This window comes from Psammomys obesus, unplaced genomic scaffold, assembly GCF_907164565.1.
Source record: "Psammomys obesus unplaced genomic scaffold, mPsaObe1.curated_primary_1811, whole genome shotgun sequence".
NCBI classification, from domain to species: domain Eukaryota; kingdom Metazoa; phylum Chordata; class Mammalia; order Rodentia; family Muridae; genus Psammomys; species Psammomys obesus.
Window position 1 is genome coordinate 21,056,001 of NW_026596101.1, and position 23,899 is coordinate 21,079,899.

Here is a 23,899-nt window from a genome sequence, read left to right on the forward strand (position 1 = left end):
AAGAAAGAAAGAAAGAAAGAAAGAAAGAAAGAAAGAAAGAAAGAAAGATATGTTACTCCATCACTACCAAAATAAACCTTTAGCCTAAGTAAAAATATCCCAGGTGCCAGGCATGGGGACCTCCTTTTGAGTTATTGGTCAGAGGAGTTCCAGAGACTCCCCAAACAAGACAGGATATTGTCATTGTCCCTGGTGCCTTCCAGATGAAGATAATGACTATTGTTGATATCACCACACACTTTTGGACTATACACTTAGAGGAACTGAGCAGGATCTATCTGACCCTGAAGCCTTTTCCCCAAGGGCCCATAAGTGATCATAGTACTGGAAGGTGTTTGTTATTCAAGCTGCCAAGGGAGAAAAGAAATTACTAGTCATACCCAGCGGTAAAACCACAGACCACAACAATGGCTAGAATGACAAGATATCCCAAAAGTTGCAGCAATGGCACTCATATCTTAGGGTTAACCAACAGCTGTCTGACTGGACTTAAGGTCTGCCTCATAGGAAGGGTTGATTCATGTTTGATATTGTAGACCATTCCCCATGCTGGTGAGGCCAGGACCCTAGAAAAGAACCTACTACTGCAACTTTCCTAAACCACCATCATTTCTAACTGAGTCCTAAATACTTATGCCCACAGGTAAGTGTAGCTCACATCCCTCATCAAAGAACCTCTTTTTGCAGCAGACGGAGACCGCTTCAGAAATCCATGACTTGTCAAAATATAGAGAACAACTGATTGCCAGATGCCCAGCCCCGGCTGATCTATCTGCAATATAACCCCTACACCTAAGGCTCAGGAACATCATGAAAGAGAGAGTGGAAAGAGTATAAGAGCCAGAAGACTAGGAAGTCTCCTGTAAGATAGAGGGTTCTCTGTGTGTGACAGAGAAGCTGAACCTATACAACCTCAACAATATGGTTGCCCAAATAATACCTGGAAAATGGCAACAGTAGTGGCTGACATGCCCATGTGTACAGGGGAAATCACACAAAGCTACACACCCCTGGATGAAGAGCTAGAGGCAACTGAAGACTGCTGAGACGGGGATAGTCAGCCTTTCCCCTGGTTATCCATCCATTCCCAAGAGGTCATTCCTAAAACACAGCCACACATGCATGTGCGTGCACTCGAAAACACACACACACACACACACACACACACACACACAAACAACACTAAAGGGACATAGCAGATTGTATTCATAAATCTGTGTACGTGTAATAATAATAATTAATGAATTAATGATTAATGAGGTTCTGAATTTGTGAGAGTGTGTGTGGCAGGCGGCATGAGAGAACTTGGAGGCAGAAAGAGGGAAATTATGTAATTATATGAATTCTCAAAATAAAAACTGGTAAAAAAAAAAAAAAAAAAAAAAAAAGAAAAGAAAATGTGCCACAATTTTACATTTGGTTGTGCATTTTATATTTGGTTAGCTTCTAGTTAGATGCCATGGTAGAGAGTGCTTTGCCTGGATCACCTTTCCACCACCCTTCCAACCTATTGCATGTCTTGATATGCCAAAATCTTTTGAACAACCACTCTTTTCAGAATATGCCTTTTAGTTCTACCTTGTGGTAGAATGGAGACTGGATGTGTGATTTATGCTCTGCCTCCCAGTATCCCACTCAGTGCTGTTCATTTACCTACCGTTTCCATCTCCGTCTGTTTTGAGGAGAGAGAAGAGGGCCATTCTGAACAGCTCCTGCTCTCCCATTTGAGATTCCAAAGACTGGATTTGGAACAACCCAGACTGTCGTGCAGATGATAGCTGAAGGTTGGGTCAGAGGCAGAAGTCAGTGGGAGGAGTTGGCACAGGCTGCCAGGATGCTATGGATATGAGCCAGAAACCTGGTGCCACTTTCCAAAAGGCTTAGGAGCTGCTGATCCAGCTCAACCATATGATTTTCCCTTTGCCGAGGAGGCCGAGACCTATGCTTCCTCAACTAGTATTGTCAGTTCAAGAAACTTCCTGCATCCTCAAGCTGATTTTGGTCATAGAATAATAAATGAAGCATTGCAATGATGTGCCAACTGGTTAATAACATATGTGAGTGACTCTGCCCAGGATTCCATTTAATTTGTGTCAAGTTGGCAATTGCTGAATTAGTTGGAAAAATGCTACATTTTGGACTCAGTTACCAAAACACTCCAAACAGATCTAAATAATATTAGGCTCGGTGCCCCAAACTCCTTACTGATTTCTCACCTTTGTATTGGGTGGCCCTAAAAATACATCTGTGACAGATGAATGAGGAGGGAGGCATTGGAGTAAAAAAAATATATTTTAAATGTCTCCATTAGGCTCTTGTGTCAGTTTTTCTTGCATAATCCCCAAGAAGTGGGAGAGGGAGGAGAACAGAAATGTTTATGGGAGGTAAGGAGAAGAATCTGGGAAATTTGTTTTCTTTTCAAATCAATAAACAATTATGCCACGTTTTTCTGTGTGACTGTAATAGCTCACAAAAATGAATCAAGGATGAAGCTGTTCTGCCTTTTGGAGATACAATTATAATAGCTGTCATTTATCGAGCATTTTCTTTATAACCAGCAGTGCGATAGGGCCTTTGCTGCGCCGTGGGTCAGTGGGTGCTTCGTAAAGACCCACATGCAAATATTTTAGGTTTTGCAAATCAAGAGGAGAAATCAAGCGTGTACCTATTTAAAGAGAAATCAAATTCCCATAGAATTCTGTGAATTAAATTAAAAATACAAAGAGGTCAGCCATATTCTTCTGGAGGGGAGGAAGCGATAAAGGGCACAGAGTTACCCCCCCCCATCATAGATGGCAAACGTTGATCTCTAAAAGTCTCTTGTTGTTCAAGAGCCACCAAAGCAGGTGGTGGGCCAGCTTTGCTCCACAGACTAGAGTTGTATTTACATTATTGCCTGAGAGCAGCTGTAAGGTCTGGTCTAACTGCTTCGCTGTCCTAGAGACCCAGATTTGTTTGGTCCTGCCTTGCCAACTTAGCATGTGGCTTCTTATTTCAAAGTCACTCTGCAGTCACAGTCTTACCAGCTGCCCCCACTGCCACATCTGCAATCCAGGCAGCAAGAAGAAATATGGAGGAAGCTGAATTCACATCCCCTGTCGGAGAAGGAGATTTCCCAAAGTTCCGGCTAATACGGTCTCTTTGCTGGAACATGCACACAGGACTGTCATGTGTTAAAGAGGCTGAGAATGCAGTTGTTTGGTGCAGCTGTTACTCTGCTTGGATAAAAATCCTGTAAGGAAGTAGAAGAGGAAATACTGGGGTAGTAACAGCAGTCCACTCCTATCTGTAGTTTCATTTTCCATGGTTTAAGTTTCCTTGGCCAACTGTGATCTAAAAATATTCAAGGGCAAATCCAGAACTAAACAGTTTATATGTTTTAAACTGTGACTGCTGTGACAACTCTCGTGCTGACTCATGACCTACTTTGTCTTACCAGGCACAAGAATCGTTCCTTTGTCCTATGTGTCCATTCTGTACATGATACGTACCCATTCCTCACTTAGTCACCCTTTTTTGCTATCAAATTGCCATATTACAGTGTTTGTATTCAAGAAATATAGAGGTTTCAAAGACAAGGAAATAGCTCCATCAGTAAAGTTCTTGCATTGCTAGCATGAGAACCTGAGTTTGTCTCCAGAATCCACTTGAAAAAAACAAAATAAATAAACGAAACAAAAACCATCTGGGTACGGTGGCACATCCTTCTAATCCCAGTGCTGGGGAGGGGAAGACAGATCAAACCCTCAGGCTCCCCAACCAGTCAGCCTACTATTTGGTGAATTCTAGGCCACTGAAAGATCCTGTCTCAAAGAAAGGTACTTGAAGAATGACTCCCAAAGTTGTTCTCAGGCTACACACAACACACAAACACACACACACATATAAACTATAATTTGTACTGTCTTAGGTTTTCTAGTGCTGTGATAAAACACCATGACAAAAGCAATTTGGAGAGGAAAGGGTTTATTTCATCTTACAGCTTGTAGCCCATCATGCAGGGAAATCAGGGCAGAAACTCAAGGCAGAAGCCTGGAGGCAGGAACTGATGAAGAGGCCACAGAGGAATGTTGTTTACCAGCTTGATTCTCTTAGCTTTCTGTTTTGTTTTGTTTTCTTATACATACCAGGACCACAACCAGGGGTGACACAACCCAGAGCGGGCTGAGCCTTCCCACATCTATCACCAATCAAGAAAAAGCACTACAGACTTCCTACAGGCCAATCTTACGGAGGCAATTTTTTTTTTCAATTAAGAGTCCTCTTTCCAAGTAGCTATAATTTGTGTCAAACTGACAAAAAACAAAAACAAAAACAAAAAATAGCCAGCACCAATACTATCCATGGTTTCAGACATACATTGGTGGTCCTAGAGCATAGGCCCAGCTTATACACAGAAAATACTGTTACTAGAGTTTTCAGCCATGTATAGTACAGTTAGAACATGAACCTCAGATTGATAACCATCTTCACCAAGGTCTTATGCTAACAGAATAGTATTTAATGAAAGTCTCCCCAGCTCAATCTTCTCTCCTCTCTCCCTCACCTGCCCTCAGGCACAATGGGCAGGTACCCATGCATATTATTAGAAATGAGGTGTTGGCTTGATTTGTACATACCCTGTTCCTTCCAAAGATATTCCCAAGAAACCTGTGAAGGAGATTGAGAACCATCATCCTTCTGTGGAGAGCCCTGGAGAAACAGCTAGAGTTGCTTGAGGGGAAAGCTGAAATGGGGCTTCCCAACTTCCCTAAATATAAAAGTATTCACGATCATCCCAAACCTTTTTCTGCTCACAGGGAAAAGGAGACAAGTACAAATATCAGCGAGCTAGGGCATGCATGTTGAGAATGCTGGCAGACACTGGTCTGCCCAGCCTCCAAATTGCGTGGAAGGAAGGACTTGAGAGTGAGAAAACAGTGACCAGACTTGTGACCTTTCTCAGAGACTCCACTTACTACCGTGCCTTAGAATTTGTCTGGGAAAGTACACATCTTATCTGAAACGGAAAGCCAGAGGGAAGCTGATAGGACTGTCTGTGTTCTTTCTACACATATATATATGCCTATATTTCTGGCCCTTAGAGAGAGCTTTAGGTGCTTGCCAGGTAGCACTGGGTTCTTATTGCACCATCTCCCTACAGTCCTGTGGGGTGCCATCATCATCATTCCACTAGAAGATAAGTAAATAACAGTGTTGAGAACTTACGGAACTTGCCCAAGACCACACAGCTCATAATTGGACTCAAGTTCAGGCAGTTAGAATCAAGTCTTCATTTTCAACTGTACAATTCACAGCTATAATACTTAAGTCACCCTGTGAGATAAAAGCTATAATAGCATTATCAAAAAACATGGGATTATGGTGATTAATTTTTGGCTTGGTAAGAGGGATGGGGGAAGCTTCCAAAAGGTAGTGGCATTTGAGCTGGGCTCAAAGGATGATAAGGGCTGTGTGGGAGGGAAGAACAAAAGGCCACTGAAATAGAGTGTGGCTAGTCAGATGTTTCCTCTAATATACCATAATCATCAGGAAGTAGGCTTGGCAGTTAGGAGATGTGAAATGGATCTTGGGAGCCTGCATCTTTTGGGTTTTTTTTTTTTTTCTCACCTTCCTCTGAGTAGCACAATCAACACTGCTGTTTTCAGTCTAGAGGCCACTCCTCATTTAGCTCTGCACTGTCTCGTCTTTCACGCCAAGATGCAGAAGCAAAGTTCTGGCCAGAAGACAACTTGCACTGAGTACCGAAGGCCTTCCAGGGAACTGCCTGCTCTTCTTCCCACCATATCCAGGACTCCGGTTTGTATAACATGAGCTATGTTTTTATGCGAAGGAATAAAGCTCATAAATAAAAGAGAAGACAAAAGTAGGTTTTCATAATGAGACTCTTGCTTAATCACACCAGCAAGCCAAGGGAAGAGCCATAAAATATTTATCAAACTGTTGCATTAACATTTCCGCCATGCTTGCCTCAGACACTGGAGCTCTCTGGAGAATACAGCTATCCACTACCAAGCGAGAGAAGGAGTCATTTTTGAGACAAAGCACACACTTGTGTGATTGTGAACCTGCATCCAGCCAAAACACTTTCTGAGTCTGTTTTTCACCTAGGAGAGTGTGTTGACTCCTCACAGTCACTGGCAGGGACCCTGCAGGAGTCTCCCGTCTCACCTTGAGACAACTCTTGTGAAGTAGGCCAACAGACCCTTCCGCACATTCAAGCATCTCTGATTTTTTTCCCAAGGCCACTGTGTCTTAAGAATTTTGTTTATGATTAGATTAATGATGGCAAACTGTGGTGATATACAAGTCCTTGATTCCCGCCCCACCCCCACCCCTAAGTTTAAAGAATTCTTCAAATAGCTATGTTTGCCCTCCCCCGAGACTGCAGATTGCATCAGCACATCTAACGGTTGTCCTGTGGTCACCTCCAAATAAGGCATGCCGTACACATCCCAGCTGCCATGAGGTCTCAGGCTGGTCAAGAAATCAATTATTGTGTACTGAAAAGCAATTTCTCGTCTGGAGTCATGACTCCTGTGTTATTTTTAGGCCAACCTTTCATTTATGTGGTACACAGAGCTAGGTTTTTCAAGTGAACTTCTGGAAGGTTCATGGGAGAGAATCAAGAGAGGAGGTAAGTTAGGGAGGAGGGCGAACTGTCTGAACAACTCTGTGACAGCTTGAACAAGGGCTCCAGAGTTCATCCAACAGTTGCTCCCAGCACTGGGAGCTGTTTATATGGATGGCATCTCAGCTTCTTTTCCTGTGCAATTCTTTAATTACAGTGCTCTAAGGATTACATGAAAGAATACACATAAAGCCATTAGTATAATATTTGCTATACAGTTACAATCTAACAAATGATCACTCTTACTACTGTTTTGTAAACTTTTAATTTCAAACCATACGATTTTCCACGTGAATAGGTTTAAGGTGGCTGTTAAAGGATCAAATCATAGAACCAGGAGGTCATATGCCAGAAGCCCCATGATTTCAGGAGGCTGTTGACCGTGGCACTCTGGCTGAAACCTGACTTGGTTTCTTGAAAAGTAAAGTTTTGTTGAGGCACGTTCCTCACTCGTTCGTATTGACGTGGACTTTTTCTGCAAGAGCAGTACAGGATATTCATGATGGAAACAGCATGGCCCACCAAGCCTAATATTTTTACTTCCTGGCCCATACAGAAAAAAGTTGATTGGTCTCTGATCTGATCCAGTAAGATACCCTTGAGCAAAGCAAGACCGTGGAAGAGGGAAATGACTTGCCAGGAAACCCAGAAAGTCTTTAATGATTGCATCTTGTCCTGTGATAATAATAATTGCATCTTCCCCACTGTTGTACCTGCTATGCGCTGGTTTCTCCTAGAAGGTTATACTGAGCACAAGGGGAAAGTACAAGTCACTGTGTGGAGGAAACCATAGCAACAGTGTTCTCAAGCAAACAGATTCAAAGGGTCAGTATCAGGATAAACAGCAATTGCATCCATTCCTGTTGCTGCATCAGCTGAAGTCCCATCCCCATGCTCACTGTTTCCCAGCCTGGACTCCACTACATGGGGAGGCTATATATTTCTAGCTGGACCCTCAAGCATATAATGGGTGTATTTGACCGAGTTTAAATTTTCCTGAGACATAGGTTATGTTAGGAAGTGATTTGCAAAAAGGTCTTTTCCCTTAAGAGCAGCTAGTCAAGCTGATTGTCTCAACATTTTCATTTTATTGTTTCCTATTTGAAACACCTCATTTAACTTTCCCAGGTAGAAAACTAAGGGTGTAGGTTATTTCTGCTTTTTAATTGTTTTGGACTATTTTGGGTTGGTTGAAATGCATCCTTAAACATATTGCTGTAATACCTCCATTGTGTTTTATTAAACTGTGGATATTCACCCGTAAAAAAGTCTCATGAGATGAGCTATAAATCACATCTGTGTGCGTAGTGGAAGGAGACCCCGCCCCTCAGATGTGAATCAGGGCCGAGGGCTATGGATCTCATGCTCACCGGTCTCCAGTGCCTAGAACAGACTATGACACATAGTAGGAACGTAATATTTGTTGAGTATTTGATGACCTAGAATTCAAGGCGTGAATTCGATTTGGCTTGTGTATGTATCCAAATGTAACTGGATTACTATGCAGCCAAGGGAATGAAAGAGCCCTGAGGCAGATCAGAAATAGTAAACTTGAGACTTTAAATCAGGATGAATGGTCACTAGTAAAAGATTACCCACCCCCAGGTGAGGAAGCAAGTCCCCATTTCCTGATCATGTCAATTCATACTTGCCTCCTATCTTGTAAGCCGAGTAAACTTTCTGCTTTCTACCAGATACGTAAAGGAAAGTGTCTCCTAGCACGTCGAAATCTTCCCATTCCTGTCAGGTCTCCCTTGCCTCGGGTTTCATCCTTTGTGCACACTGGTTCAGTGTGAAGGGGTTGATGGAAGCTAGGATGTCTTCCCCCCTGCTGATGAAGAGCCAGTTCAGAGCTCAATGTATTGGTTGGAACACATGGAAATGGTGGCAGAGCAGAAACTGACAAGCTGTTGGGATTCTTTTTTGGCTCTCCTGATACAAAATGGTCCCCCAAAGGACTGTATTAGCAGAGATAGTTTAAATTCATTTTAAATGTTTAAAATTGCTTCTACCTACAAGTCTTAGAGTCAGGGACTTGGAGATGACCAGCTGCTTATAGATTGGGTTACATATTTTGGATGGTTTTGTTTATTGCTTCATTAATGTAAGTGTGTGTGTATGTGTGTTTTATAGGCCAAACATCAGCCTTAGATGCTGTTCCTCAGGAGACCTCCATCTTGGTTTTGTTTATTTGTTTGTTTGGTTGGTTGGTTTATTGGTTGCTTTTTTTTAATTAAATTTTTATTTTTTTTATATTAATTACAGTTTATTTGTTTTGTATCCCAGCTGTAGCCCCATCCCTCATTCCCACCCTCCCTCCCTCATCTCCTTCTATGCCCCTGTCCAAGTCCACGGATAGGGGAGGTCCTCCTCCCCTTCCATCTGACCCTAGCTTATCAGATCTCATCAGGACTGGCTGCATTGTCCTTCTCTGTGGCCTGACAAGGCTGCTCCCCCCTCAAGGGGAGGTGATCAAAGAGCCCACCACTGAGTTTATGTCAGAGACAGTCCCTTTTCCCCTTACTATGGAACCTACTCAGAGACTGAGCTGCCATGGGCTACATCTGAGCATGGGTTCTAGATTATCTAGGTTATATTCATGAATGGTTCTTGATTGGAGTATCAGTCTCAGAAAAGACTCCTGTGCCCAGATTTTTGGTTCTGTTGCTCTCCTTGTGGAGTTCCTGTCCTTTTCAGGTCTTACTGTCTCCCACTTCTTTCATAAGATTCCCTGCATTCTGCCCAAAGTTTGGCTATGAGCCTCAGCATCTGCTTTGATACACTGCTAGGTAGAATCTTTCAGAGTCCCTCTGTTGTAGGCTTCTGTCCTGTTTCCTATTTTCTCCTTCTTCCAATGTCCATCCCATTTGTCTTTCTGAGTGAAGATTGATCATCTTACCCAGAGTCCTCCTTCTTGCTTAGCTTCTTTAGGTGTATAGATTTTAGTATGTTTATCCTATATTATATGTCTAATATCCACTTATAAGTGAGTATATACCATGTGTGTCTTTCTGCTTTTGGGATACCACACTCAGGATGATCTTTTCTAGATCCCACCATTTGCCTGAAAATTTCATGATTTCCTTGTTTTTAATTGCTGAGTAGTATTCCATTGTGTAAATGTACTGCAATTTCTATATCCATTCCCCCATTGAGGGACATCTGTGCTGTTTGTTTTTAAGACAAGATCTTTCTTTGTCTGAGGTTTGTGGATAAGGTTAGTCTGGCCAGCCAGTAAGCCCCAGGGATCTGCCTGTATCTGTCTCCGTTAGGATTGCAAGCATGAACTACCACATCTGGCTTTTTTTTTTTTAGCATGGGTTGTGGGGATCAGATTCAGATGCCCATATTTGTATGGCAGTTGTTTTACTGGCTGAACTTTCTCTTCAGCCATATTAGAGGATCCTGATTGTGTTTCTGCTGAGTATGCACAAAGCAGACAAAGCCCCTATCCATAGGAAGTGACATGTTTAACAGATCACAGGAAGTAAATGCAGGGCATGTCAGATGACTACTTCTGCAGCGCTGTCAAACAGAGGGTGACCACAAAGGCCATGCTGTATGTAGATCCGGAGGTAGCTCAGCATGATGACAGAGGAGGAGTGCCTTGCCTGGAGGCCAGTATGTATGACAAGTGCCCAAGTGTGTCAAGAACAGAATGGAGGACCCTGGGACTTAAAACAAGGGAACTGGAGGAGGGAAGAGGGGAATTCCAGGTTGCGGGAGGGGGAGGGAGAGGGGGGGTTTCACAAGGTGTTTGATCTTACTCCGTGCTAGGAGTTTGTGGGTCTCTCCTAGTGTGCTGCAGAGGTACTGTGGGCAGATTCCTTGGGTGTCTCTAAATTGTTTAGGATCAGCCTAAGCAGACTGTATGGGCACGCAAGTGGAAATTCTGTGCAGCGGACCTGATTCCAGACTCTACTGGACAAGCCTTCTCATACAGTGTTAAAGGGACCTTCCTGTCTTAACAGCAGCACCCCTTTTTAGGCAAGTTCTTATCACCTATCCCCAAAGTGACGCTCAGCAACTGATTGGCAGAGTGCCATGATCTGTTATTTTCCCAGTGTTCTTATTAAGCCTACCCCCCAACCACTAATACTCTCCTGCCTTACCTTGACATCACTCACGCTGATGGACTAATAAAGGAGCAAGGAGCAGTGTGGAAGCTGTAGTTTGTCAGTTTCTTCCATTAGCCCATCTCTAGGCAAGGTAAACCTGGCCTCTGTATGACTTAATAATTCTTCTCTGCCCCCAGGAAAATTTAGAAATGTCTAGAGATGTTTTTGATTATTACACGTCAGGGAAGGAATCAAGTGGGTGGAACGGAAGGTTCTCCTGAATGTCCTGTGATGTGCAGGTCCCTCCCTGAGCAAAGTTATTTCTCCACCTTGTCAGTGGTGCTGAGGTTGAAAAACTCTAATGCCTCTCCTCAAGGATATCCAAAGGTCTATCTATATTTATGGCCCTCGGCCAGACCTAGTATGAGAAGCTTCCTCCCCTAGTTTTCATAACATTTGACAATTGGTGACACTATGCTAGAAAGCCAAATCAGTCCTTGGCAAGATAAGGGAAGTAGTGTGGTGTTGGATGTCCTAGGTTCAATTCTTGCTCAGGAATTTTGAGATCTTGAGCAAATTTAGCCTTTTGTTAAAACCATCTTACCAAGTCACCACCAGAGTTGAAAATCCCCACGTGGGAGTGGTTCATGAACCGGTACTGACACGAGTAATGCCTTCTAGTGAGCAGTCTGGTGTGTGGCAGGAATAGTAATGTTAGGTGATGAATCGTGTTTTCTGTAGGACAATCTCCAGCCTCAGAGTATCCCCGGCAAGACTGGGCCCCGAGATTGGAGACAAGACTTCTGGTGGCTAAATTTAAGCATTTCTACAAGCAACAGGCCAGAGTCAGAATCCCCAGAATCCACACAAATGTTGAATAGATATGAAGATTCGCTCATAATTCCAGCCTTGAAAGGCAGAGCAAGCCAGCTCGTGGCTATAGATATATAGTCCAGTTTTGGATTTGATTAAGAGAAGAGACCTTGCCTTGAAAAGTTTAAAGGTAGAGAAGATTCCTGACACCAACTTTGGGCCCAGACACATGTGAAGACAGAATATATATATGTACACATATCCACATGAAAAGAAAAAATGTAAAGTAAAAGACTCAGACATGGACAACAGAACACTCTATTGTGTGATAGAGCAGATAAAGGTTTCTTGATAGAAGCTTGTGTAATATATGATACATTTATCAGGTCATTTTTCTCTATTTTCTCTATTGCAGATTGAGGCATGCAGCAAGGAGGAACTGTGGTGTGTGTGTGTGTGTGTGAGAGAGAGAGAGAGAGAGAGAGAGAGAGAATTCATTACAGCAGTAGTTCTCAACCTTCCTAATGTTTTTTACCCTTTAATACTGTATTTCCTCATATTGTGGTGACCCCAAGCATAACATCACTTTGCTGCTGTTTCATAACTGTAATTTTGCTGCTTCCATGAACTAATGTAAATGCCTGCTATGCAGGGCATCTGATAAGCGACTCTCCCACCCCCCATGAAGTTACAACACACAGGTTGCAAACCGCTGCTTTCCAGTGAACTTCTCTCAGAAAATCCATGAAGACGCCTGTCTTGAATGCCTACTAGTTAGCAGATTTACTGTTTGTTTGTTTTCCATGAGTTGTTAGTATTTATTTTATTTCCTGGAAAGAGCAAAGATAGTATTTTAGAGATAATAAACCTGGAAAAAAAAGACTAAAAACCTAGTAAACTGTATGGGCTTACATTAAAACATATTTTAAGTTATGGCTTTCTATGAGGGATAGAAAAGAATTTCCCCTAAGAATTAAGTTCACCTCAGTTTTTAGCTTCATGTAAGTTATCTTGCTGGCCAAGGTAATACATTACCTTGACTTCTATAGAGTCTAGTATCATGATTTGACTTGGTTTGCTAAAAAAGAAAAGAATCCATTAGGATGAAAGGTTTGCTGCACTTCACAGGGTGGGGAATCAGAAAGGGGCACTAATGCTTCTCAAAAAGAGGTGCTACCTTAGCACATGAAGGACCAGGTTTTCCAGCTGTGTTTGGCTTGCTGGCCTCATCTTTTACTCCTTTGATGTGAATGGTGATTGATCCATGGCTCTCTCTTGACAGCTCAGGAGGTTAACCTTTCTCTGTTTGTGGTGGGCTTTAATTATTAGCCTACAATTTTGTAAAGAAGTCGATGGATGTCCTGTGTACACAAGCTGGTTACATGTTAACTAACTCTTTGTTCGTTCTGATTGGAAACTTACCAGGCAAAGGAAGCAGTTTTCCTTTGGCATTCAGTAACAAGTATGTATATGTGCGTATATGTATATGTGTGTGCATATATATATATATATATATATATATATATATATATATATTGTGTTTGTAGATATACATATATTGTTTTGTTTTTTCCAATCAGTTGCCACCATTAAATATTTTCCTTGAAATGCATAAAGAGGAGTTAGATGAAATACGATCTGCTAAGGTAGATCATTAGCAGGAAGTTAGTGGGAATGACCTACAAAAACTGACTGATGGTAAGTGAATTGTTTAATTATATGTAAGTGTATGTAATGTGTATGAGAAGGACTGCCTTCCTGACGGGAGAGATACTGTATGTTCAACTGCCACCACAGAAGGCTCAATGAGGACAGTGTCCTCACTGACTTTGAAAATGTTGGCTTTTCATTTTTCATGGCATAGAGTGAGCTTGGGAAGACTGTCCATTTCCTTGAGCAATCTAAGAAAGGAGTGACTGATTTCTTAGTTGATGTTGAGCTGGTGAAAATGACTCCAGACCCATGGTCGCTTTGATCTTTGGATGACTTACAGCCCGTTGTGTTTAGGAAGGTCCTTAAAGAATGAAATTCCTTACTCTGATCCCTATTTAAAGGTCTTTTCTTCAGTAAGAATCATTTTAAGTTGTCAGCCCCATGATAGTCTACATCAGAGAAATTGTTTTGCATAACGTCTTTTAAAACTCAAAGTACTGCTGAAGAAACTAGGAGGAGAAGGTTAATTTTTTTTCATGTCTTGATTATAGACCAAGTGAAGTTCTGACCTCTAATGCTCGCATCTCTTCACTCCTTTTGAAAGGATATCTTATTACAAAAAGAACTTCCTGTCTTACTCTCAATTGCTGCAAATTTTTGCATATTTAAACAATGGATTAAAAAGAATCCACCTACAATTAAAGCCTGATTCAGGATGATACAGGAGGTTATGTGTGATGTAAGACAAAAGGATTGCAAAATCCAGTGCCTCTGGGAATAATAGTCACTTCAGAGTGTCACTTACTCCTTTCAGATCGGAATGCTTAAAGATAATCTGCAGCCTATAAATACACAGAAAGGACATAAAAATAGAGCAGCTCTCTTTTGTGTACATTAAAATGCATGCATAGTGAGAGCTGCAATCATTAAACAATGATCAGACAGCTCGGCCTTATGGAGAAAGGGTCTAGGATAGTAACCAAAAAAAATGAGGAATCGCAGATTCTGGACACCCCTCTGCTAGTAGCTGCTAGCATCATGGCTTTGCATAGGTCACATGACTTGTTTTGGTCTCAGGATCTGCATCTGCGAAACAAGACACTTACATATGTGACATGTGATTTTTAGAGGTGTACAGGTGCTGTGTGTGTGTGTGTGTGTGTGTGTGTGTGTGTGTGCTTGTCTGTGTGTGTAGTTCGGAGGGCAATCTTAGAAGCTCCCCTCTCCCCTTTTTCTTTTTTGATCGTTTCTCTTTTTTCTGGAACTCACCAAGTAGGCTAAGCTGGCTAGCCAGGTACCTTCAGGGAGCTGCCTGTCTCTACCTTCCCATTGCTGGAATTATAAGAATGCACCATATCTAGCTTTTAAAATGTGAATTCTGAGGTCTAACTCAGATCCTAATGCTGGCAAGGCAAGCGCTTCACCGAGATATCTCCTCGGCCTCCAAATATGTAATTTTTACAAAACTCACTTGAACTTGAATCCTGATACCTATATTCCAACCATCCTGTGTATACAGTGCTGAGCCTTTGACTGAATCCATTGAGTACATTATGTGTCCTTCTGCTCTGGGATTCCTTGCTGTGCTGGTCAGTAGAGACTTTTCAGAGCCAAAGAATATATGAAGGGACTTTCTACCAGAAACATAATATGATGAAGGTGGAGGGTAGCACAGGAAAGCTAAACATTTGGCAGTAAATTATTCACACTGAAGAATGCCTCCACCACTCCTGCTTAAATGTCTAATTCAAGCACCCTCAGAGTAGAGCATCACACTAGTTAGAAATAAAACTTTGGGCTGGAGAGATGGCTCAGAGGTTAAGAGTGCTGACTGCTCTTCCAGAGGTCCTGAGTTCAATTCCCAGCAACCACATGGTGACTCACAGCCATCCATAATGAGATCTGGTGTCCTCTTCTGGTACACAGGTGTACATGCAGACAGAACATTGTATACCTAGTAAACAAACAAATAAATAAATCTTCTGGGGTTGGGGATTTAGCTCAGTGGTAGAACATTTGCCTAGCAAGTGCTAGACCCTGGGTTCGGTACTCAGCTATGGGAGAAAAAAAAAAAAGACAAAAGAAATAAACCATCATAGGCTCTCCCTACATCAGACTGTACGTGAAACCCACTGCAAAGCAGAAACCTCTTAGGTGGAGCTCCAGCCTTCTTTGTTTAACAAGCTGTCCACATGCTTCTGTTGTACATTAACATTTGTGTGCTTATGCATGTGTGTTCATGTGAAAGCCCCAGAACGAATTCAGATGTTGTTCCTCAATTGCTCTGAGTCCACCATTAGCCCAGAGGTCACCTGTAGGCAATGCTGGCAGGCCTGGGAACCTCAGACATTGGCCTGTCTCCATCTCCACCAAAGGTACAAATGTATGTGCCACCATGCCTGACTTAATTTGTAAGGTTTCTGGAGACTGAATTCAGGTCCTTGAGCTCCCAGGCAAGCACTTGATCTAATGAGCCATCTCCCCAGGCCTTGTTCTTTAAACTTTTAGAACCACCAGTCTAATAAAACCCAATCACAGACATCATCTCATGGAGAAACTACGAGATCAAAAAGGACCAAAGAGAATTTTATTTTAATGGTGGGATTAGAGGCATGAGAGGAGCTGTGGGTTGGGTCAGGGTTATCTCAGTGGGTCCTTGGAGTCTTTTCCAGTTCTAGAGCTGTTTTGAAAGTGGAACCAAGCTCTCCAAGGTGTGGCTTTGAAACGACAACTTTCCAATGACATTTTCTAGTGAAGGGGAGTATACACCCAAGCGATTTTGCTCTGTGATATTCAGAAGGACCCCAAACAATGAGAATTGTCTAAATGAGTTGTGGGTTACTAAGAGAGAACCTCGTGTTTGCAGAAATAACTGAGTTGAGAGCTTGGACTTTTTCTGATGGCTGGTCGTCTCCTTATGCCTTCCTGTAAACTGGTAGCTCCAAGATCAAATATACATTTCAAATCAGGGATGGTCATCATACAAAAACAACAACAACAAAACTGCTTAGCTGCTACTTCTCCTGAATTTAAATCTTTTGGGGGAATTATCCATCAATGACAAAAGGAAACGCTCTCCTGGTTTTCTCTGTAAAAGAATGATCAGGCAGGATAGTATTAGTAGCTGTCACCTGGCCCACAGCCTTGTTGTCAGCGTGTTGGTGAACACACAGTAACTCTTCCAGGATCTTTTCCTTTAAGTCTTCCGCTATTAGGAGGGCAGCCTCCTAACAGAGCAGTCTACAGCTAGAACATGAGTTTCTGGACATTCCATCTTGAAATAGGAGGAATCAGAGCCTGGGTGGCACAGGCTCATCATTCCAACTATTTGAAGGTACTGATGCAGGAGGATCACAAGCACAAGGCCAGCCTGGATAACCTACTAGATCCCAAAATAAAAATGAGCACAAAGAGGTCAGGGGATGCAGCTAAGTGGTGGAATACTTGCCTGGAATGTGTAAGGTCCCACATTAGTCTCCAAGACAATGAAAAAAATTAAAGCTTTTATTGCCTTGACTCTGAAAATGCCTTTGAACCCAGTGTCTTTCTGTTTGTTCAGGTTTGAGAAACCCAGTAGACTAGGAGAGATGAATTTCTCTCCATGCTCAAGCAACCTTTTGTTTGTGGATCAGAGACACACAGTAGAAGTTTTGGTGGGACAGTTTAAGGTATCAGAGTTGGACTTCTCTTTTGAAGCATGCTTTAGAATGTGAAGAGGGAGATGACAACATGATCTACCCGGTGACAACTTTTTCTCTTAGAAAATCGACTTGAAATTAGATTGTGCTTCATGCCTCTTAACAACTATAAATCACCCCATTAAAATCATGTGACCAGATAACCTAACTCCGCCTTCATCAGGGTAGATGTCAGTGTTAGAGGGTATATTAAGCATACAGATGAAGATGTAACAGCCTAGGATTAAAGGATTCACTGTATGTTCTTATTTACTGCGGCATATTGGCTGCACAGTCTCTGTATCATAGCCACGATTATTAGCTACACAGTTACCTCTTCCATTTTGAAACCATGAGCTGCTTGATCCAGGGACCCTGCCTTGTTCCTCCTGCATGCTGAAAATCAAGTAAAGCCTAGCTTGCGCTAAGTTTTACTTTGCTAAAGGCAAGAAACCGATCAGCTCTAAATACAGCCCACTGCCCAATGCACACACCAGTCTTTCTTTCTCTGCTAGGTTGACCAGTGTTTCCCCTTTTATTGTCATTACCTGGTAGCCACATTAGTCGACATCAGAATGTCCAGCACATGTCTCCTAAAACCCAGCATGATTAAATGTCAACCCTAGTTAGGGAGAGCTCTCTTCTACAATGTGACTTGATAATTAATCCTGACATTTTCAAGTGGTAAACTAATTACTTTAGCAGTGACTACATGACTCCTTTCTGCCAGCCAGTGCATCTCATCTCTTCCCAGAAAAAAAATGATAAAGCAAAAATATGAATACAAATTGGAACATATTGGTAAGGGTTTCCCTGTTAGGACTGAGACCCCATGATTTCTAGCTTTGATTACTAGTGGTGGCACAAATTTTTTTCACTGAATTAGTTCAGAATTCTGCATTTCCCCTGTGCCTGCAGGCCTTTTATTTTCATCAAACATAGGTGCTGTAGGGCTTTAGTTAATGAAGGTCAACTATCAAGGTCAAAGTACTTCAACTTTTGAAATGCTAGAAGTGTTGCTCAGAGTCCCTGCCATGATACCATGCAAATTAATGCTACGGGATTCTCTGTCTTCTTTGTGGTTTTGTACCCACTAGACAGGTGATAGGGCCTCCCTTTAAGATGACATCTTCCTTTTTTCATAATGTGGCTGGCACATGTTATATTACTCCAATTGTGAGATGACAGAACATGGATGATATAGAAAGAACACTTTTAGGACAATAAAAGTGCAAGATACTTTTAGGTGGAAAATTATGGAGGTTATTTAGAACAGAAGGCAAAGCCAAATAATGCAGAATTCATAGAGGAATGAAAAAAGCCATTGCTGCCTAGCTTTATGTTAACATAACAGGAGCTATAGACATTTGTGAAGAGGGAACCTAAATGTAGGCCTAAGGTTATTGTGTATGCTGACTTCTGTACCTCCCCACTATATCTGGTTGTAATCCTTGTTCTGAGACTCCCCAGTCTCAGTGTTGTATAAACACTGTCCCCCCCATTATCCCCTGATATGCCACTAAAGCAGCTACAGCCACTTACTGAGCAGGAAAGAGAATCAGGCTAGACTTTCTGCCAGCCAAGGGAGGAGGAGTTAGAGGAGGAAGTATGGGGTTGAGTCAGAAGAGAGGTCCAGGTGACACCAGGAGAGGCGCTGGAGCAAAGAAAGCTACAAAGTGCAAGTATCTCTGGGATATACTGTGGGAGGAAACCAGATAAGCTTAGAGGGTTAAGAATAGAATAGTAAGTGCTCAGTTATTGTATTGTGAAGCTTATTGTTAAATATAAGCGTCTCAATTATTTGTATGACAGCCAAGTTAAGAGAGAAACCAAGAAACAAGCAGAGTTTTGTAAAAATAACTTTAACACCTGAAAAGAAATGCCCACACCAGATTGGCCTACGTGCAAGCCTGTGATGCATTTTCCTGATAGATTTTTAATATGCGAGGACTGTGGTGGTTTGAGTGAGAGAGGTCCCCATAGGCTCATATATTTGAATGCTTAATCCCTACTTGGTGGAGCTCCGGGGAGGATATGGAGGTGTGGCTTTGTTGAAGAAAATGTGTCACGGGGGTAGACTCTGAGGCTACAAAAGACTAGTGCCATTCCCAGTGTGAACTTCGTGCAATTCCTGTCACCATGCTTTCGTCTTGGCATTATATACTCTGATCTTCTGAAAGTGTAAGCTCAATTAAACTATTTATTTTGTAAGTTGTCTTTCCTCTCCAAGTTGCTTGTGTTATGGTATTTTATCACAGCAATAGAAACCCTAATTAAAACAGTGTGCTCATGGTCAACGTCTCCACTTATGAGCCTCAGTTTACTTGCATGTGAAATGAGGTGATTAAATTTGGTATCTACCAACATCTCTTTTTCACAGTTGTCATAGTGATAGCTGTTGTTACTCTACTTACTGTGTGTCAGTACTTTGTTCAGAGCTCCATCTGAATTATCTCATCTGTTTTTTTCCAGAGGATTTGACCACATTTTATACTGAAAGGTTCAAAGAGGCTGAATAGCTATTTTTCCCAAAGGCCAATAAAGGACTGAGCTGAGATTTCTATTCTGATACATTTCAAACCAGAATTGTTACTCTTCTTTCCTCCTGTGTGGCCCTCAAAGAGGCTTAGGGAGGACAGAAAGTAGGATTCTGAACTGATTGTAGACCAGTGGTTCCTTGCATGGATGATTCTGTTCCTGAAAGGACATTGTCAGTTTTTGAAGGCATCATTAGTTTGGGGCTTGGGGAAAGATTCACTAGGAACACCTGATGTGTAGAGGCCAGAGATGATACTGGACACTGCAACTAGGGCACATGCTGCTCGGTGACTATCATATCATTAGGTGATGTTGTCACTGTGCTAATAGCAAAGTGTAGTTATTCTAATGGCCTTGAGTCCCTAGGTGGTAGAATCTTATGGAATCACTGTCATATATGTGATCTAGCGTTGAGTAATGCATCATTGTCCCATGTTTGACTGTATTTGGCACAGGTGCTGATAAAACACACACACACACAAACCCTTGCATAAATTATCTGTAATATCAATGTAGGGATGTTCAAGGCTTCATCTAGCAGGAGGCAACTCACTAAAACTCAGTATCACTATGACCCATAGATAACAAATTTAAAAAGGCAGCCTTACGAATGACGTCCCTGCTTTTAATTTTTTGCATTAAAGCTCATCAAGTCTAATCCTCTCCAAATATCATGACATTTAAGCCCCATGGGCTTTGATACAAGACAGACCTGCATTCAAACTTCTGTATCACTTTCTGTTTTCTTTTCGGACATTCTTTACTTCTCTAAGCCTTGCGCTTTTCATTCTGCAAATGGAGATGTTCATTTCTGAGCTTGGGATGGCGAGGCTATTCCAAATGTTCAGTTCATCATCACAGCCTTTATTCCGTAGTGTCTGTTTTTCCTTATGTAAGTCCATCAGTCCAACTATGCTTCTTTTCCACAAGGTTGGCATGCCCTTGTCTCTGTTGTTAATGCTGTGGGCAGCAGACTGCCTTGTGCAACCTTCTACTTGGTGGTTTAAGCATGCAGAAGCTGGAGTTGGTGAAATCTTCTGAAAGCAAAGCCTCTTTAGGGATGGGGAAATCGCTCATTTGTTAAAGCCCTTGCTATATCTGACCGGAACCTGAGCCCAACTCCCAGAACCCACATAAAAAGCTAAGTATGGTGCCACACAATTGTAATCCCAGCACTGGGAAGATGAAAACAAGGGAAGCAGACACAGGCGACTCCTCAGGGGCTCGCTCCCTGCTCAGATAGCCTAGGTTAATGGACAAGTTCCAGGTTATGGAGAGACCCTGCTTCAAAAACCAAAGAGGATGATATCCTGAGGAATGACAGCCAAGATTGACCTCTGACCTTCGTGTGCATCATTCACACCACACACATGCACACACACAGACACACAAGAAAGAAGATGGAGAGAGAAAGAGAGATACTGCTAGAAAGTAATAACTGCAAGCATGGGAAGAGGGTGAAAGAGTCCAGGAATACTGGCCCATAGCCAAGGCATCTGCTGAAGGGGCTCTCGGAGTTGGCTAGTTTTATTGGAGAATAAATTGTTACTGTATAATATAAATGGAAAATTAACTTGTGTAACCCATCAGAATCTCCATGAGTCTTTGTGAAATATACCACCCAGATAAGCTGAGGAATTATGCATTTTCTTTTGAAAGAACATTTCTGGCTTGGGGAAATGTGGGGATGGGGGAAAGGGTGCACTTTGAACAAAGGGAGCAGGGGGAGTCTTGGGGAGGACTCTGCACTATGCAAGGAGCCCTGAACACAGGGTTGTGTTGGATATTTCTCCATTAATTTCTGCATCTTCAGTTGAAGAGCAGTTAGACTGCTAAGAAAATTACACAGCTGTGGTGTTATACATCTTTAATCTCAGCACACTGGAAGCAGAGGCAGGCAGGCCTCTCTGAGTTTGAGGCCAGCCTAGTCTACAGTCTACATAGTGATTTCTGAGCCAGGCTACATAGAGAGACCCTTCCTAGACAATGTACACACACACACACACACACACACAGAGAGAGAGAGAGAGAGAGAGAGAGAGAGAGAGAACTCCAAAACAAACAAAAAAAGAAAATGGCAGAAGATATGCCCCTTTCCTTCTTAAGGACAAGTATTTAGGGCACATTATATTTATTTGTCTGGGCCATCTAGAAATTGGGAGTCAAGGAAAGTAAGAATCAAGGTGGGAAGTTTCAAGTAAGAGCCCTGATTGTACTCACTGCTTGCGGAAGTGAGAAAGGATGGTTAGAAGGTGTGCTAGTTAGTTGTTTGTTTGCCAACCTGACACAAACTGTAGTCATCTAGGAAGAGGGACCCTCAACTAAGAAAGGACCTCTAGCAGTCTAATTGATCTGTAAGCAGTCTGTGGGACATTTTCCTGACTAATGATTAGGGTAGGAGGGCCTGGTCCACTGTGGTGGTGCCACCCTGAGCAGGTGATCCTGGGAAGTAGAAGAAAGACAGCTGAAAGAGACCCTGGGGAGCAAGCCAGGAAGCAGGGTTCCTCTGTGGGTTTTGCTTCACTAACTGCTCCAGGTTCCCAATCTGCTTGGGTTCCTGCCTTGGCTACCGTCAGTGGTAGCTCATGATCAGGATGTGTTAGACACATAAACCCTTTCATCTTGGAGTTGGTTTCAGACATGGTACTTATCACAGAAACGGGAAGCAAGCTATGGTAGAAGGCACAGCTGATCCTCATGCTTTCCAACGAATGTTCAGCCATTCTGATCCAAGGCACATGTATGCAGGGAGTTCTCTCCATAGCCTTTCTTTTGTAGGATGTGGCGTGGACACTGAAGGACCAGTGTGATGGAATCTGTTTAGATTCATGGTTAGACACCTAATATAGGGAAAAACAGAAATAAGCCTCTCTCTGCTTTTGCCAATGCTACAGGCCTCCTTTTCCAGGCTGTTACTATAGTACCTTGTACTAGTATCCCATCAGACATAAAAGACAAAAGACATAAAAGAGGGATGAAAGTTTTTTGCAGTTGGATACAAGAGGCAGCAGCTTCTTGGAGGATCCATTTCTTGGTCAAGTAACAACAGGAAGGGCAGATCAGGAGTGGACCCTCATTCCTGAATTTCAAACCAGGCCATCCCTTCTCGCCAGTCTGGAGGCTCAGTGTTTTGGTCTAAGAAATAAATATCAAGCAGACAGATTAGCAGACAAGCTGGTCACATTCATTACATACTGAGGGTCACACAAGAAAGAAAGAAGTTTATTTGCCTTCTTTATAGGGAAGATGGAGTTGAGCAAGTATGTGATTCTAGCAAAACGAATGAATCCTCAAGAGAGTAGGTAAGCGATTATCTGATTGAGGAGTCAATTTCTAGTCTCCTCTCCTAAGGTAGGTTAATGTTCCTATCATAAAGGTGGATTTTTCTTTAATTTTTATTTTATTTTTATTAATTACAGTTTATTCCCTTTGAAGGATGGATTTTTAGAAACATTGCCATGGATGCTTTTTATGATAAGCAGCTTTCTCTGGAGAGCCTGGCTTAGTCAAAGGAAGCCCAGAGTCAGTCCTTACTGCAACCTACAAGTTCTCAGATGCCCTCAGCGTAAAGCCAACATCATACCAAGGCAGCTGTCCTAGCTGTCCTGGGGAGAATATTTCCTGGATTCCTTCCTGCTGCTAAGTTAGAGATGAATGATGTTCTGTCATGAGAGCTGGTGAAAAGCTAAAAAAAAAAAAAAAAAAAAAAAAAAAACAAAACAAAACAAAACAAAAAAACAGGTGTGAACATCTAGCATATGCATGCTCAAAAATACATATATGGTGAAAAACTAAAATACACAGGTGTGAACATACAGCATATGCATGATCAAAAAACGCATCTGGATGTACATGCATTTGTGTGGCTGCAGTATGTGCACAAGGACAAGAAGTATCACAGGAAGCTCTCATCTCCTCTGTTGTTTGGAACCAAAGACTTTGGTGCTGTAGAAAACCAGGGACTGTGTCTCTGGCTGAAAGAAAACTACTCAGTTTAGGTGATAGCTGCTTCTTGGGAACCTGAGTTCCTCAGGGCCAAATACTGTGGTGACTTTTTATTTATTGCTCTTTAAAAATATTTAAGAGAAGCCATTGTTTAGGGGGCCAGCAAGGCAGCTTAACAGGTAGAGGCTCTTTGAGCCAAGCCTAGTGACCTGAGCTAGGTCACAGCAACCCACATTTTGACGGAGAGAGGTGACTTCTGCAAGTTGTCTTCTGACTTCCACAGCCAGCTATCACATGCCTCTCCTTAAATATAGGCATGATTATAAGAAAATTATTTAGACATGAAGTCTACTAACTATAATTTGCAGACAAAGCTCACCCTACCCCAGCCTGCTTTGATAAAATGTTATTGGGATACAGTTGCCATATTGTTTGTGCTGGCGGATCCTCATTATTGGTTTGACTGGATTTAAAATTACCATGGAAACATACCTCTGTGTGTGAGGATATTTCTAGGAAGGGGACATTTTTACCTAAGTATGGTTAGAACCACTTCATGGGCCTGAGTCCTAGCCTGAATGGAA

The 23,899-nt window shown here is 42.2% G+C and overlaps 1 protein-coding gene across 1 annotated transcript in view; it reads left to right on the forward strand.

Moving 5' to 3' along the window:
- Positions 1 to 23,899, forward strand: part of Prickle2 (prickle planar cell polarity protein 2) — a 158,571-nt gene that overhangs the window by 10,886 nt on the left and 123,786 nt on the right. The gene's annotated exons all lie outside the window — the stretch shown is intronic.